The following is a 14,335-nucleotide window of genomic DNA, read 5'->3' on the forward strand; positions in this document are numbered from 1 at the left end:
ATATATCATGCACAAATACATATCACACCTCTACATAAAAGGTAAACCAACTATCGCAAAATGGGCCGGCCTTGGTGCCTTAGACCCATTGGTATGGTGAGAAAACTCACCTCTCAAAGGCTGAACTGGCAAACTGGATTTAGGTATTCCTGTGTTGCTCTTTCCTTATAATCAATGAGTAAATATCTCAGCATAGTCCCATAAATACCCCCAGGGTCAACCCTGGTCAAAGTCAAAGTCTATAATCAAGGTCAACAGTCCATATTGACCTTGATTCGTCGAGTACAATCATTCACTCGTTGGGTTCCCTGCTTAACTCGTCGAGTCACCCGAGGGACTCGTCGAGTTCGTTGGTGTTTACGGCCGTAAACCATCAACCGTACACCTTTGACCGTAAACCCTTGGTCGTAAACGAGAAAACCCTCTCGACTCGCCGAGTCACTTGCACGACTCGTCGAGTCCCCCAAAGTTCATCATGATTACGGTCCTTTCCAGTGGGACTTAAGGTCCCAAACTTTAGATCCATCATCTCCTATTATAGATTTCATGTAAAGTTACAAACTTTACGTGCATGCAGGGCCTTTCATAACCGTAAACACCAAAACTAATCCTCCAACAAGGTTTTCATTCTGGGGGATGGAATAAGCTTATAAAGCATGCAACTTCATGATATTTGGGACCTAGTGAGGTTCAGATCTGGAACCATACCCTTGTGATAGGTCCAGATCTAGGCTTGCTTCCATTTCCTCAAAGTTTGTTCATGAACTCCCAATTAGAATATAGGCTTAAGGTAACAGATTCATACCTCAATTTGATGCCCAAGAAAAACTAAATGCTACATCCAGTGTTTTCCCCTTGATTCTTCTTCTCCAAGCTTGGATTCCTTCCCAAATTCCCAAAGTCAAGCTCTGAAATGCACATACTTCACACACCAGGGAGTTTACGGCCGTACACAGTCTCTTATGATGTTAAGGGAGGCTACAAGATCGTTTAATGAGGCTTATATAGGAGCAAACCCCGAAATTAGGGTTTTTCATTAAACAGCCCTGACTCATCAAGTCAGCCTTCTGACTCGCTGAGTCACTTCCGATTCGTGCCCTGAAATACGACCCTACTCGACGAGTTGAGCTCCCAACTCGCCGAGTCCATGCTCAAATCCTTTCCAATTCAAACCAGGTGTTACAAGTCTACCCCACTTGAACTAGACTTCGTCCTTGAAGTCTGCTGACTCAAACAAATTGGGGTAATGATCTCGCATCTCCTCTTCCGGTTCCCAAGTCCATTCGGAGCCCTTCCGATTTTGCCATTTCACTTTCACCAGTCTTACTTCCTTATTCCGAAGAGCCTTCGTCTTCCTATCCAAGATGGCAATGGGCTTCTCGATGTAGTTCAAGCTCTCATCCACTTGGATATCACCCAATGAGACAACCGCAGCCTCGTCTATGACACACTTCCAAAGTTGCGACACATGGAACGTGTTGTGAATCTGGCTAAGCTCCTCTGGCATATTCAAGCGATGTGCTACTTTGCCCACCCGGGCCGTGATCATGAACGGGCCTATATACCAAGGCCCCAGCTTGCCCCTCTTCCGAAACCTGATGATCCCTTTCCATGGCGACACCTTCATCAACACGAAATCCCCCACCTGAAACTCAAGATCTGATCGTCGTCGGTCGGCATAGCTTTTCTGACGGCTCTGTGCGACCCGCAACCAGTCGCGCACCTGCTGAATCAACCCAGTAGTCTTGAGCACTACTTCAGTGCTTCCCATGACCCGGTGTCCAACCTCATCCCAACAAACTGTTAGGGTCGAATTATATTGTAATATGGTGTAGTTTGTTTTACCCTTCGTATGTTTTGTTAAGTTTATTTACTGAGGTGTATTTCGTACGAAGCTTAATTGTCAATGCCTTAGTATTTTTTGTATGCTTTCACTGTTCCTATAAATATGGAACTTTACTAGAGTTAGATAAGAGTCCTTGACAGAACCTGTCTATCTTCTCTATAAAAGTTGAGAGCATAAATGAGCAGAAACCAGATCTTATTTACATCGTTTGTTCAATCTGAATTCATTTAACTCTAATTTTGATTAATACTTGATTCCACGATTCATCAATTGGTATCAGAGCAGGAATCATGATCTGAGATCTAATTTTCATTCTGTTTCAAAAGGTTTTTGAATCAAAATTCTAGTTCAAAAAGTTCTGCATCTTTTGACGTGAAAAAGCTTTCTAGATCTTGAGTTGTGATTTGATTCTGCAACAGATTTGTTGAATCGAGTATTCTACTTTGTTTTTCTGTTCAATTCAGCAATTTGCTCTCAAAATTTCTTTGATTTCTCATAAATTCTCAAAAAATTTCTTCCGTACATCAATGGCGAACTTCAATCTCAACTCGATGACTTCATACTCTCATCTTCTAGGATCTTCAACTAAGATTCCTATGCTCATTCCTGAATACTATGATCAGTGGTCTGACCGTATGCAGGATTACTTGAATGGAATCGATGAAGAGCTTTGGTCTTGCATTTTAGGGAATGTTACTTTTCTAACAAACCTTCAACCAATTGGATATTCATCAAGTACTACAAGTGTGGAAAATCAAAATGATCGTATGAAGAAACTTGAAAAATGATGCATAAGGGAGTTGCGTGGTGCATTGCCGCCAGTGGTGTATAACTATGTCAGAAGTTGTACAACTGCAAAGGAAATCTGGAATAATCTCAAACAAAAGTTTCAAGGCAGCGAGAAGACAAAAATCAATTCAGTTAAGCAATGTTTGATTGAATTGAAGGATTTCAAGAAAAAAGATGGTGAAACGATTGAAAGTTACTATGATAGGTTGAATGAGCTGATATATAAATGCAATAGTTATGGAATCACGAGGACTGCCATGGAATTCAATCTCATCCTTGTTATGGGACTCCGTAAAGAATGGAAAAGTGTTAGCATGATGGTGAAAAATCAACAGAGTTTCGATAAAGCTTCTTTGAATGATTTGTACAATCTACTGAAAACTCACGAAAGTGAAATAAATGAAATGGCAGAAGAGTCGAAGCTTAGTCTGGGAGGTCCATTAGCACTTGTCACAAAAGTAGCTGAAAAGGAAACTGTCGAAAAAGATGATTCTGATGATGAAGAGGGCTTTACAATGAATTCGGATGATGAGGCAATTGCTTTTTACTCTAACAACCGAGTCAAAAAGTTTTTCAAGAAACCGTTTAATTCGAAGGTGAAGCAAAGTGAAGGAAAATGAAGTTTTGTGAACAAAAATGCAGGAGAAGAGAAGAAGAAGTATGAGAAGAATGATGTGAAGGGTGCTAAGGAAAAGAAAGAGAAGAAACTGAAAGGAGATTCTGGTATGGATTGTCATTATTGCAATGGAGCTAATCATTTAGCAAATGGTTGCATGCTTCGAAAGAAAGATGAGAAGAAGAATAGAGTGAACGATGAGGCATATTATGTGGAGAGGTTGGAAGAGGTACGTACGAAGGCGAAAAATCTATCATTGGTGGCTCAAGGTGAACAGGAGAATGACGGCACATATCAAATCTGGTCTTCGGGCTCCGATGATGAGGAAATGCGTAATTCTACGCATGGGGCAATGTATGCAAAGCTGGAGGATGATTCAGATGATTCAGACGAAGAGGTCAAGGGACGTTGCTTTGTGTCAAAATCTGCTGATAAATCTCCAATGACAACAAAGGTACGTAACATTCTTCAATCTTTCAGTATTCCTTTAAGTGCATATGATTCTGAAATTGTTGCTTTTGATGATACTGTTGCTTATTTCGATAATTTGGTTGTTTCTGCTAGCAATGAAGCTAAGAAATTAAGCAATCAGTTGTTAGAGACACAGAAGAAGTTAGATACGAAAGTTCTCAAGATAGAATATTTAGAATTGCAAATAACAAACATAATGTGTGATCGTGATTTGTTATCTAGTGATGTAAAACTTTTGCTAGCTCAACGAAATATCTACTATAATTCTGCTAAACGTCTATATGTGAAATTAACTGCATTACATCATTCGTGTAATATTAGCAAGGAACAACATAGGAAATGATTACCTTTTCTAGCATACGAAAGAGCGAAGGTAGATAATATTTCGTATGATTGTGAGAAAACCATTGCTGAGTTTGACAAGATTCCTGATGATAGGTATGCTTATGGAATTGTCAAAATTGATGAATGTCTTGATACAAATGAATTGATTAACATTGTGAATGATACTTTGACCAAGTCAGAACAAATAAAAATTTTGAAAAAGACTGAGAATTCGACATCTGATTCTCAATCTAATTTTGCCGATATTGAAGATAACTCTGACAATATTAGCGAAATTAGTGATATTGGGGATGTTGATTGTTCTCAGTTGTCTGTCATTAATGTCGCATCAAAATCTCAAGGAAAAAAAAACTTAAGGATTTGGAAGTTAAGATTGAAACTGACAAACCTTCAACTTCAAAAGTTTGTGATTATGAGTTTGTGGATATCCGAGATAGTCAAACGGATAGCAGTGATGATGATAATGATGATGACGAATCGGTTAAAAAGGTCTCTTCAAACAAAGATTCGAAAGAAAAAGAAATTCCTCGTGTTGTTGTTGATCAAGTATTTGGGGACACTGAAAATTTTGACAAAGTGTTGTCTGAAAAAGGAGCCCATTATTTGGAAACAAATCAAGTGGTGTATCCTAATTTCAAGTGTACTGATGATGTTGTCTTTCCAAATCAAGTGTTTGTTACAACTGGAAATGTTGAAAACATTAAACCAGAATTCACCAAAATGGTCGAAGATGACAACAAGAAGACAACGGATGAAGGATTCTTTTCAAATCAAAGCACAGTCGAAAATACCTTAACAAAGAATTTGTATGTTTTTCAAAGACAAAAACCACAACGCAAATGGGTTGAAAAATCAAAAATTCTAAAAGAAGTTACAAAAGAAATTGTTGTTGAAAAACACGATATTGTCAAATTAAATTCCAAAGAATTTAAAGAACAAATTGACAAGTTTTCAAAAGAAAATGCAATTTCCAAAAGACAAGCTCGAAAGAAGATTTTTTGGTAAACCATGGAACTTCGAAAACAACATAATGGGTTGAATTTGGAAATAACTGACAACAAAAAGACTAAATCTGTTGAAAACAAGTCTTCTCATTCAGTAATATATTCAGATCTTAAGCAAAATCCCGCTCAAACAAATAAATCTAAATCTGAATTTCAATCAAAAACAAATTTTTCGAAAGTTTCAAACTCATCTTTTTCAAGAAATAACGAAAATACATCAAAGAATGTTCAATATCAATAATCACATCAACGATTTTCTTCTAATCAACAAACAAGGTTTTCTCAAAAACAAAAATCTCCAAATCGATTTTCTCAAACTCAAAGTGTTGGCAACAATGATGGAAGTCGATATGCTATGGCATTTAGACCTAAATCAAATGTTGATTTCTTTCCACAAAAACCGAATTTTCCAAATCCTATAGGAAAACAAACCTTCAAAGTTTCGTACACAAAAGGGTTGTCTCGTGACAAAAACATCGATCATTGGCTTGAAGGAAAAGGTCGAAAATATCAATCCAGGAAATATTCTCAACAACAAATTCACGACGCCTATGAGAGTTATGTGAATTCTTCGTCAACTGAAAGCTCGTCATCAAAAGATTCGAATGTTTCGGTTAAAACTTGGCAACCGGTTTCGAAAGACAAGCTTGATCATACTCAATCTACAAATACGAAGGCATGTGTCAGTGACATTTTCCAAACTAACAAAAACTTATGTTTCAGTTTCTTTAAATAATGATGTGGACTTAATTGATAGTCTAAAAACTAAAGTTTGTGATTGGGTTAAAAGTTCTTCATTTCATTCTGTTTTCAAAACTAATTTCCAAGGACCCAAACAGCCTTGGGTACCTAAATTCTTTCATTGATCGCAGGTACTATGTGACGAGCAATATGATGAGAAATGGTATATTGATAGTGGTTGCTCACGTCACATGACTGGACGAAGGGAAAACCTAAGAGATTTTCGCAGCTTGGAGCATGCAGGAGTTGTGAAGTTTGGCAATAATCACAAATGCCAGGTGAAAGGCTATGGTAAAGTCACGAATGGAAAATTCACTGTTAATCGCGTTGCTTATGTCGAAGGTCTTCAACATAACTTGATAAGTGTTCCCAACTTGTTGTGGGCACTGGCAATCAAGTGGTGTTTAACGAAGAAGGCAGCATCATTTCAAATGTTGAAACTAACAAAGTCTTGCTCAAATCCAAACGACATGGTGACATGTTTACTCTTGATATCAAACCAATCATTGGGAAACCCTCAGTGTGCTTACTTTCGAAAGCTTCATCTGACATCAGCTGGTTATGGCATCGACGTTTATCACATTTAAACTTTCGAAACTTAAATAAATTGGTTGTTGATGATCTTGTTCGTGGTTTACCTGTACTAAAATTTGATAATGATACTTTGTGTGCAGCTTGTGAACAAAGAAAACATCACAGGAAAGGCCATCCAATTGTGATAGATTCGAAAATTATAGAACCATTGGAACTTCTACACATTGACCTTTGTGGACCATCGACTGTTGAAACTCTCAACAAGAAACGGTATGTTTTGGTTATTGTTGATGATTTTTCACGCTTTACTTGGGTATATTTTCTCAGGTTAAAATCTGAGGTTGCTCAAACAATGATCGAGTTTATTAAGAAGATTGAGTTGAGTCTGAAGAAAAATGTTCGAAAGATCAAAAGCGATAATGGATCTGAGTTTAAGAACCATGTGTTGGATTCGTACTTAACAGAAAAAGGAATTTCGCATAATTTATCTTCGCCTTATACACCGCAGCAAAATGGTGTGGTTGAAAGACAAAATAGGTCACTTTGTGAAGCAGCTAGAACTATGTTGACATGTGCGAATCTTCCTCAATATCTATGGGCTGAAGCAGTTTCGACAGCTTGTTTCACTCAAAATCGATCTTTCATTCATCGTCGATTCAATATCACTCCGTATGAAATTATCAATAATCGAAAACCTAATGTCAAATTCTTTCATGTTTTTGGCTGCAGGTGTTTTATAATGAATCTTAAAGATAACCTTTCAAAATTTCAAGCTAAAGCTGACGAAGGCATATTTTTGGGATATTCGCACAATTCGGTTGCATACAGAGTGTTAAATAAACGAACAAGAAAAATCGAAGAAACTTTCAATCTTACTTTCGATGATTATTATGTCAAACAAGTTGAAAAGCAATTTGAACAAAAACCAATTATTAATGAATCATCTGATGAAACTGAAGAATCAACTTCATCTGATTTTGATTATGATTTAATTTTTGGTATTCCTGATAGGGTTGTGGATGCTGAAGTTCATGCGAATGATAATCATCACTTTGAATCTTTGAAGCATAATGATGACTTGGAAATTCCTCAAAACATAGTAGATGTTAATTCAACAACGAATTCTCTTGGACTTGGCGAAAGTATGCTTGATAACCAGTAGAAGGAGAGCACTTGGATTCGAATACTCTGGTTGAGGGGGAGCATTCTTTCGAGGGGGAGAATGGGAGAATGGATGTTGTTGTTGAGGGGGAGCATCTAGTTGAGGGGGAGCATCAAAATGATAATCGTGTTGAGGAAGAGAATGAAACAATAAATTTTAATCAAAATGATGATTTTCATGATCTAAATGATAATCTTTCTGTTGTAGGATCTGAAAATGAAGAGATGTACGAAGATGCACCTTTGGATTTTGATCCGGCTTATCCACCGTTAGAGAAATGGACAAAGACTCATCCAATTGATCAAGTCATTGGAAATCCTCAAGATGCAGTATTAACAAGAGCTCAGATTCGTGCGAAGAATCAGGTATTAAATACTCATCAAGAATTTTGCATGTTCAATGTTTTCATATCTAAAATTGAACCAAAGACAGTTAAGATGGCAATGGAACACTCAGATTGGGTTGTTGCAATGCAATCTGAACTGGATGAATTTGAAAGAAACAAGGTTTGGAGATTAATTCCTAAACCTGAAAATGTTTCAATTGTCGGGTTAAAATGGATTTTCAAAAACAAAACCGACAAAGATGGAAATATTGTACGAAATAAAGCACGATTAGTTGTAAAAAGATATTCGCAACAAGAAGGAATTGATTATGAAGAAACTTTTGCCCCTGTTTCAAGACTTGAGGCTGTACGAATATTCTTAGCATATGCAGCTCATAAGGATTTTGATGTCTATCAAATGGATGTGAAATGTGCCTTTCTCAATGGAGAACTCGAAGAAACGGTTTTTGTAGAACAACCTCCAGGTTTCGTAAATGAAATGCATCCTGATCATGTATATATTTTAGATAAAGTCGTATATGGGTTAAAACAAGCACCAAGAGCATGGTATGCAACACTTACCAGTTTCTTAAAACAGTCAAAATTTAAGCAAGGATCAGTTGACCCCACATTATTTCGAAAGAAAGTTGGGTGTCATCTGATGCTTGTTCAAATTTATGTTGACGATATTATTTTTGGCTCTACTGACCCTGCTTTGTCTAATGAATTCGAAAATTTGATGAAAAGCCAATTTGAAATGAGCATGATGGGTAAAATAAATAATTTTCTTGGCTTAAACATATGTCAAAACAGAGAAGGCATATTCATCAATCAAGAGAAATATACAAGGAATTTGCTCGAAAAGTTTGGATTAACAAATAGCACGAAGTTAAGAGTACCAATGGCTGTTGGCACAAGGCCCACACCTTCGTTAGAATCGCCTGCGGTTGATCTTACCTTATACAGGAGCATGATAGGTTCATTGCTTTATCTTATTGCAAGTAGACCTGATATCATGTTTTCTGTATGTAATTGTGCTAGGTATCAAGCAACTCCTCGAGAACCACATTTAACAGCTGTGAAGAATATCTTTCGTTATCTCAAGGGAACAATTTTGTTTGGATTGTGGTATCCTTCAAAAACAGGATTTTTCATTCAGGCATTCTCAGATGCAGATCTAGAAGGGTGTACATTGGATCGAAAAAGTACAAGTGGTGGTTGTCAATTATTGGATGGAAAGTAGGTTAGTTGGCAGTCGAAGAAACAAACATGTGTTTCGATTTCTACTGCTGAAGCCGAATATGTAGCAGTTGCTGCTTGTACATCTCAAATTATTTGGATTCAAAGTCAGTTGAGAGATTATGCTGGGAATATGAAAAATATTCCATTGTACTGTGATTCTCAAAGTGCTATATGCATTTGTCATGATCCAGTACAACATTCGAAAACAAAACATATAGCTCTTCGTTATCACTTTATCAAAGATCATGTGGAAGATGGAAACATTGAAGTTCATTTTGTAAAGACAACTGATCAGCTTGCTGATATTTTTACAAAAGCTTTAGATGAAAAATCATTTGTTCGAATTTTGATAGGATTGGGAATGATTGAAGCGAGTTTAGTTCCAGGACGGATTTCGAATGTATAGCAAAGGTGTGTTATACAAATGTGTCGATTCAGAGGAAATACGATGTCGTTCAGCGGTTACTGTTCATAGTCAACGCTTCGACACGCTTCGAATTCGACAATTTGCATGTTGGTTGTGTGGTAAAAAAATTTCGTTAGTTTGTCAAATTGTCGTAAAGTTGTCCAATTTTCGTTAGATTGTCAACATTTTCGTAAGAATGGTGAATTGAAGTTTGTTTACAAATTTTCGTTTATTTGTAAAAATTGTTTTTCATAAGTTTGTATCTTAGTTTTCTTTTCGAAAAATCAAAAACTCCAAAAAGATTTTATTTTTCGTTTTGTAGTTCTCTTTTCGAAAAATCCAAAATACCAAAAATATTTTCTTTTGTTAATTGTTTCATTTTTCGAAAAATTTACAAAAACTCAAAGATTTTTGTTACTCTCTTTGTTTCTTTTTCTTTGTGCAGATAACACGAACATTATTTAAAGGGTCATGCTTGTGTTTCTCTGGAAAGGTAAACTTTCGACAACTATGTACTAGTTCGACTGTCCCTAGAAGCATACTGCAGCATGTTGACCCAAGCCTTTGAAGACTCAATGTGTGTTTATGAAAGCCTTAATGAAATCTTTCATACGAAAATTTCTTCCCAAGTCAGGCTTATATTCACATTAGTCGTTTGAGCTACCTTACTCTTCTCACATGAGTTAAGAGTTATCTGTTTTGTCCGAAAATAACAGAGGTACAATTTGTTACTCAAAACCAATCTTTTTCATCACAAAATTTCTTACACTTGCACACACGAAGACATATATCCAAGAGATCTTTGATTCAACCCATCAAGATTTAGATATATCAAAATTTTGTGTTAATGATCTGACATCATGAGGCCGTGATGAAAGTGAAACCCACCTACCTATCTTAATAAGGAATTGACGGGGAACTATGTTCCAGATCTGACGAAACATTTGTTTCAGTACCATTTTTCGAAACTCAAAACCATATTCTATTCTTATGTGTGATCTTGATCAAACTACCGAAACCCACGATGTTTGTTACCCAACAGGATCCAGAACAAATAATTTTTTTTATGAATATGATATTTGTATGAGTTTCATTTGCTTTCAAAGTCACTCTCAAAATATTTCAAAGCATTCTTGTCACTGACTACACTGGTCAAACAAGTAATTTCTGTTACAATTACTCACCTTATGTTTAGGATGATATGTAACGAAATTATAAACCACCCACTAAGCCTAACAAAAGAAGCCATTCGATACTTCTCTACAAGTATTCGATTGTAATTCACGGGAACATACACAAGCAGTTGATTATCTCTCTTGATAATTAATGAAGCAACCTTTGCCCGGGGTTTCTCTGCTTTTGTGTCGAAATTTTTTTTTTGACATTACAGATCCAAATTTTCGTTAATTTGTTTCTTGTCTATTCTTTGGCACACAGCACACACGAAATCCTTGAGGTTCTGAGTACTACCAACTCAGGCTGATGATTTCGAAAGTCTAGCAAATGACTTCGTCTCTAAACCCAAAGACGAAAGAGCTTAACCTCCATCCGAAGGTTGATGACGGTTACTATTCCATGAAGAGATATGAACAGACTGTGTGATGAGATGTTTCCTGGTTTCAAAGCGACGTGACAGTTACTTTTTGACGCATGGCAACTTTATTGGCAGACTGGTGCGACGTTTAAGGTGCCACGTCAGATTTCAATCAATGCATATCCCGCGTTCAATTCAAATTAAGGGTTACATATAAAAAGGGTATTTATGGATTCTTTATCCTTTTACGCTCACAAAAGAAATCAAATACCCAAATTCTCTCTGTTCTTCAAAGCTTCTAAACCCTAATCATGGCTGGCATTGATTCTACTTCTCGCACAACTGAAGACATCACTTCTCACCCAATCATAAAGATTCAAAGCACCATCGAGGCCCGAACTATACTTGGGAGAATAAGAATGAGATAAAAGCGAAATATCCCCATTTATTTTAAATCGATGTGATTTCGGGGACGAAATCCTCAAAAGGAGGAGGTATTTGTAACATACACGTTTTGAAATCGTGTTATGTAATCCAAAAAGTTAAAAATATTATGAAATATTATGTGAAATTGAGTGTTGAGTTCTAACAGATAGTTTTTACTAGAAATAAGGTAAAACTATGTTTAGAATCACTCATAAATTATTGGAAGTCTTATGAGATTCCAATTAAAAGTCAAATAGTGAAATTTAGCGAAAATATAAAATTTGAAATATGTAAAATTTTATTATTGAAAGTTGTAGATAATCTCGTTAGAAACATGTGGGCGAAAACCTCGTCGAAATCCGAGTTATAACGAAGAAGTTATGACCAATCGAAGATCTGCGATAAAACCGGCACGGTGCCGAATGACGTAAAAAGTGAGTTTTTGATAAACTACTTTTTAGCCTTAGTGATCTAAATGAAAGTCGTAGTATTCGTTAAACCGAGAATTTTGATAAAAAGAACGCCAAAATCCGACTTCGTATGAGGAAGTTATGATTTTTACAAGTTTCAGCTTAGCAGTAGACAGCTAAAAACTCGAATTTTAGATCGAGTGATTTTTAGCCGACACAACCTAAACGAGAATCGAAGGTCTCGTCATTAGCAGTACAACGGTAAAAAGTCTGACGAAAACAGACGTCGGATGAAGAAGTTATGAATTTTTAACGGATTTACCAGTCCCGGTCTGTTAAAAATAATAATATAAAAATAAAGTCAAAATTTTCCGACAAAGTCTAAACGAAAGTTGTAGAGCATAATTTTCTCTACGCGTGCATATAAAGAACGTCAAAAACGGAGCCCGTATGCAAAAGTTACGGATTTTAAAGGTCGGGGCACAATTTCCGAGAAATCTCGCAAGGATAAGGCTGATTTCGGTGAGTCATCGCGCCACCTGTCTGAGCCGAAGACCCAGCTGCTGACGCGTTGCCTTCTGATTCATCCGAGCAGCGGCCCAATCCCCGTGTCCGATCCATGACTCACCCTCGCATGAACAGTACCCGCGTGTCGCTTCCGGATTCGACCAACTTCGCGACCAGTAGCCTTCCGACGCGCCTCGCACACCTGTCCGAACCGAGGCCTCGCAGCCTGCCACCTGCTTCGCTCTGCTGACGCCGCGTGTCCGCTGACTCATCTCTTCTCGGATCCGAAGGTCGGTCTCGCACCCTATATAAGGGAGGTGCGAGACTTCCTGGGTAAGAGTTTATTTTTGCCCCTTTTTCACCCCTAAACTTTATTTTAAGCCATTTTGACTTCCCCCGAAGCCCCGGTACTTATTCCAAAGCCCGAAACACGCCCTGAGATTCCCGAGAAGCCCGAAAAATTTATTTTTTCGGTTTCGAAGCTCTACCTTCGCAGAGCCCGGTTTTCATCGAAGAAAGTCATATTTAGAGCCGAAGTGCTGCCCGAATTACTATTTTGACCCCCGGTTATTTCACGGTGAGTTTAATATATAGGAATAATTGTATGTTATGTGTTATACGTGTTATGTGCTTTTCCATGTTATCATCTTGAGTTGTTGTTTCTGCTATTTTTATAACAAGGTTGTACCTCTGACTTGAAGTGTATGACATAAGCATCACTTGGGTATTGGTATGAAGCGTTGACCACGAAGTGTATGACATAGGCATCACTTTGGCTTCGGTAGTATGCTAAGATAAGGCTGAAATCCTAAATATTCTAGCAAAATGATATTCCTGAGCATTTTCTGTGCCATTTGTGCTGAAACTTTATTGATTTTATATCAAGTATGGAAATTGTTATGTCTCATTGATTGATATGGAAAGCTTTTCGCATTATGCCCTTGTTGTTCCTTGTTCTTCTTTGCTTCTGGCATATTGAAGTATATATATGGCATAACGTTATATTGTATCTATTATTGAACTCACTAAGCATCACCGCTTACCCCTCTCAATGTTTAACTAATTTGCAGGAGATAAGCTTCCAATATAGTTAGATACTGGTAGAAGATTTTTGAATAGTTTGAAACTATTGTACTGATAGAAGATTTTCGAATAGTTTGAAACTATTGTATTTTGCACTCCAATATGTATAAAACTATAGAATCCTGGGGAGTTATGTAATATATAACACTTTGAAATAGTTGGTTTGTATCCAGTAGTTTGTAACCGCTTTATCAATATAAAATATTGTTTTTATGAATATGCAAGTAGCATGTTTCGGAGTAACAATTGTCAACTATGAAAGTGTGGGTCCTTTCACTGACCCGCAGCAATCTCAGTCCTAAATGATCTGAGTCTCTCCTCCATGATCTCCATTATGCCCTCCTTAACCGTCCCAAAAATGAATGGGGTAGCGTCAAGGATGCCCCTAGTAACCCAGGCCTCGTATGTGGTGTCACCCGATCCATTCCCGGATCCAGATCCCGATCCTGATCCTCCCATCCCGAAACGTGTCACTACCATGCTGAACTGGAATATCATAAATCATAACAATCAGGATTTTCATAAAACGGATCTCTCCACACCGGCCCTCCTTCAAGTTGTCAGATCTAACATTGGCTTGGGTACAGGTCCTGTTCTTCCAGTAGTACGGGCCCAATACTACCTTTCACACCTACCTGTACCTTTCCCCAAGGCTCGACCTGATAATTCCAATTCGTCCCAAATAAACCATATACTACCAACCACCGCGTAACCCACATCCTAGACTGTTCTAAGATTTCCTCTACCGACATCAAACAGACCAATCATCACAGGTTGCCTTCATGCATGCAAATTATACACAGAAGAGGATCAAATAGAAGTTTTACGGGTGCCCTAATTACAAGGTAAACAATTTGCCCTAATTTATAAATTTCTTGAGAAACCTTGAAAAAA

This window comes from Lactuca virosa, chromosome 2 (assembly GCF_052849685.1).
Source record: "Lactuca virosa cultivar CGN04683 chromosome 2, Lactuca_virosa_CGN04683_v6, whole genome shotgun sequence".
Taxonomy (NCBI): domain Eukaryota; kingdom Viridiplantae; phylum Streptophyta; class Magnoliopsida; order Asterales; family Asteraceae; genus Lactuca; species Lactuca virosa.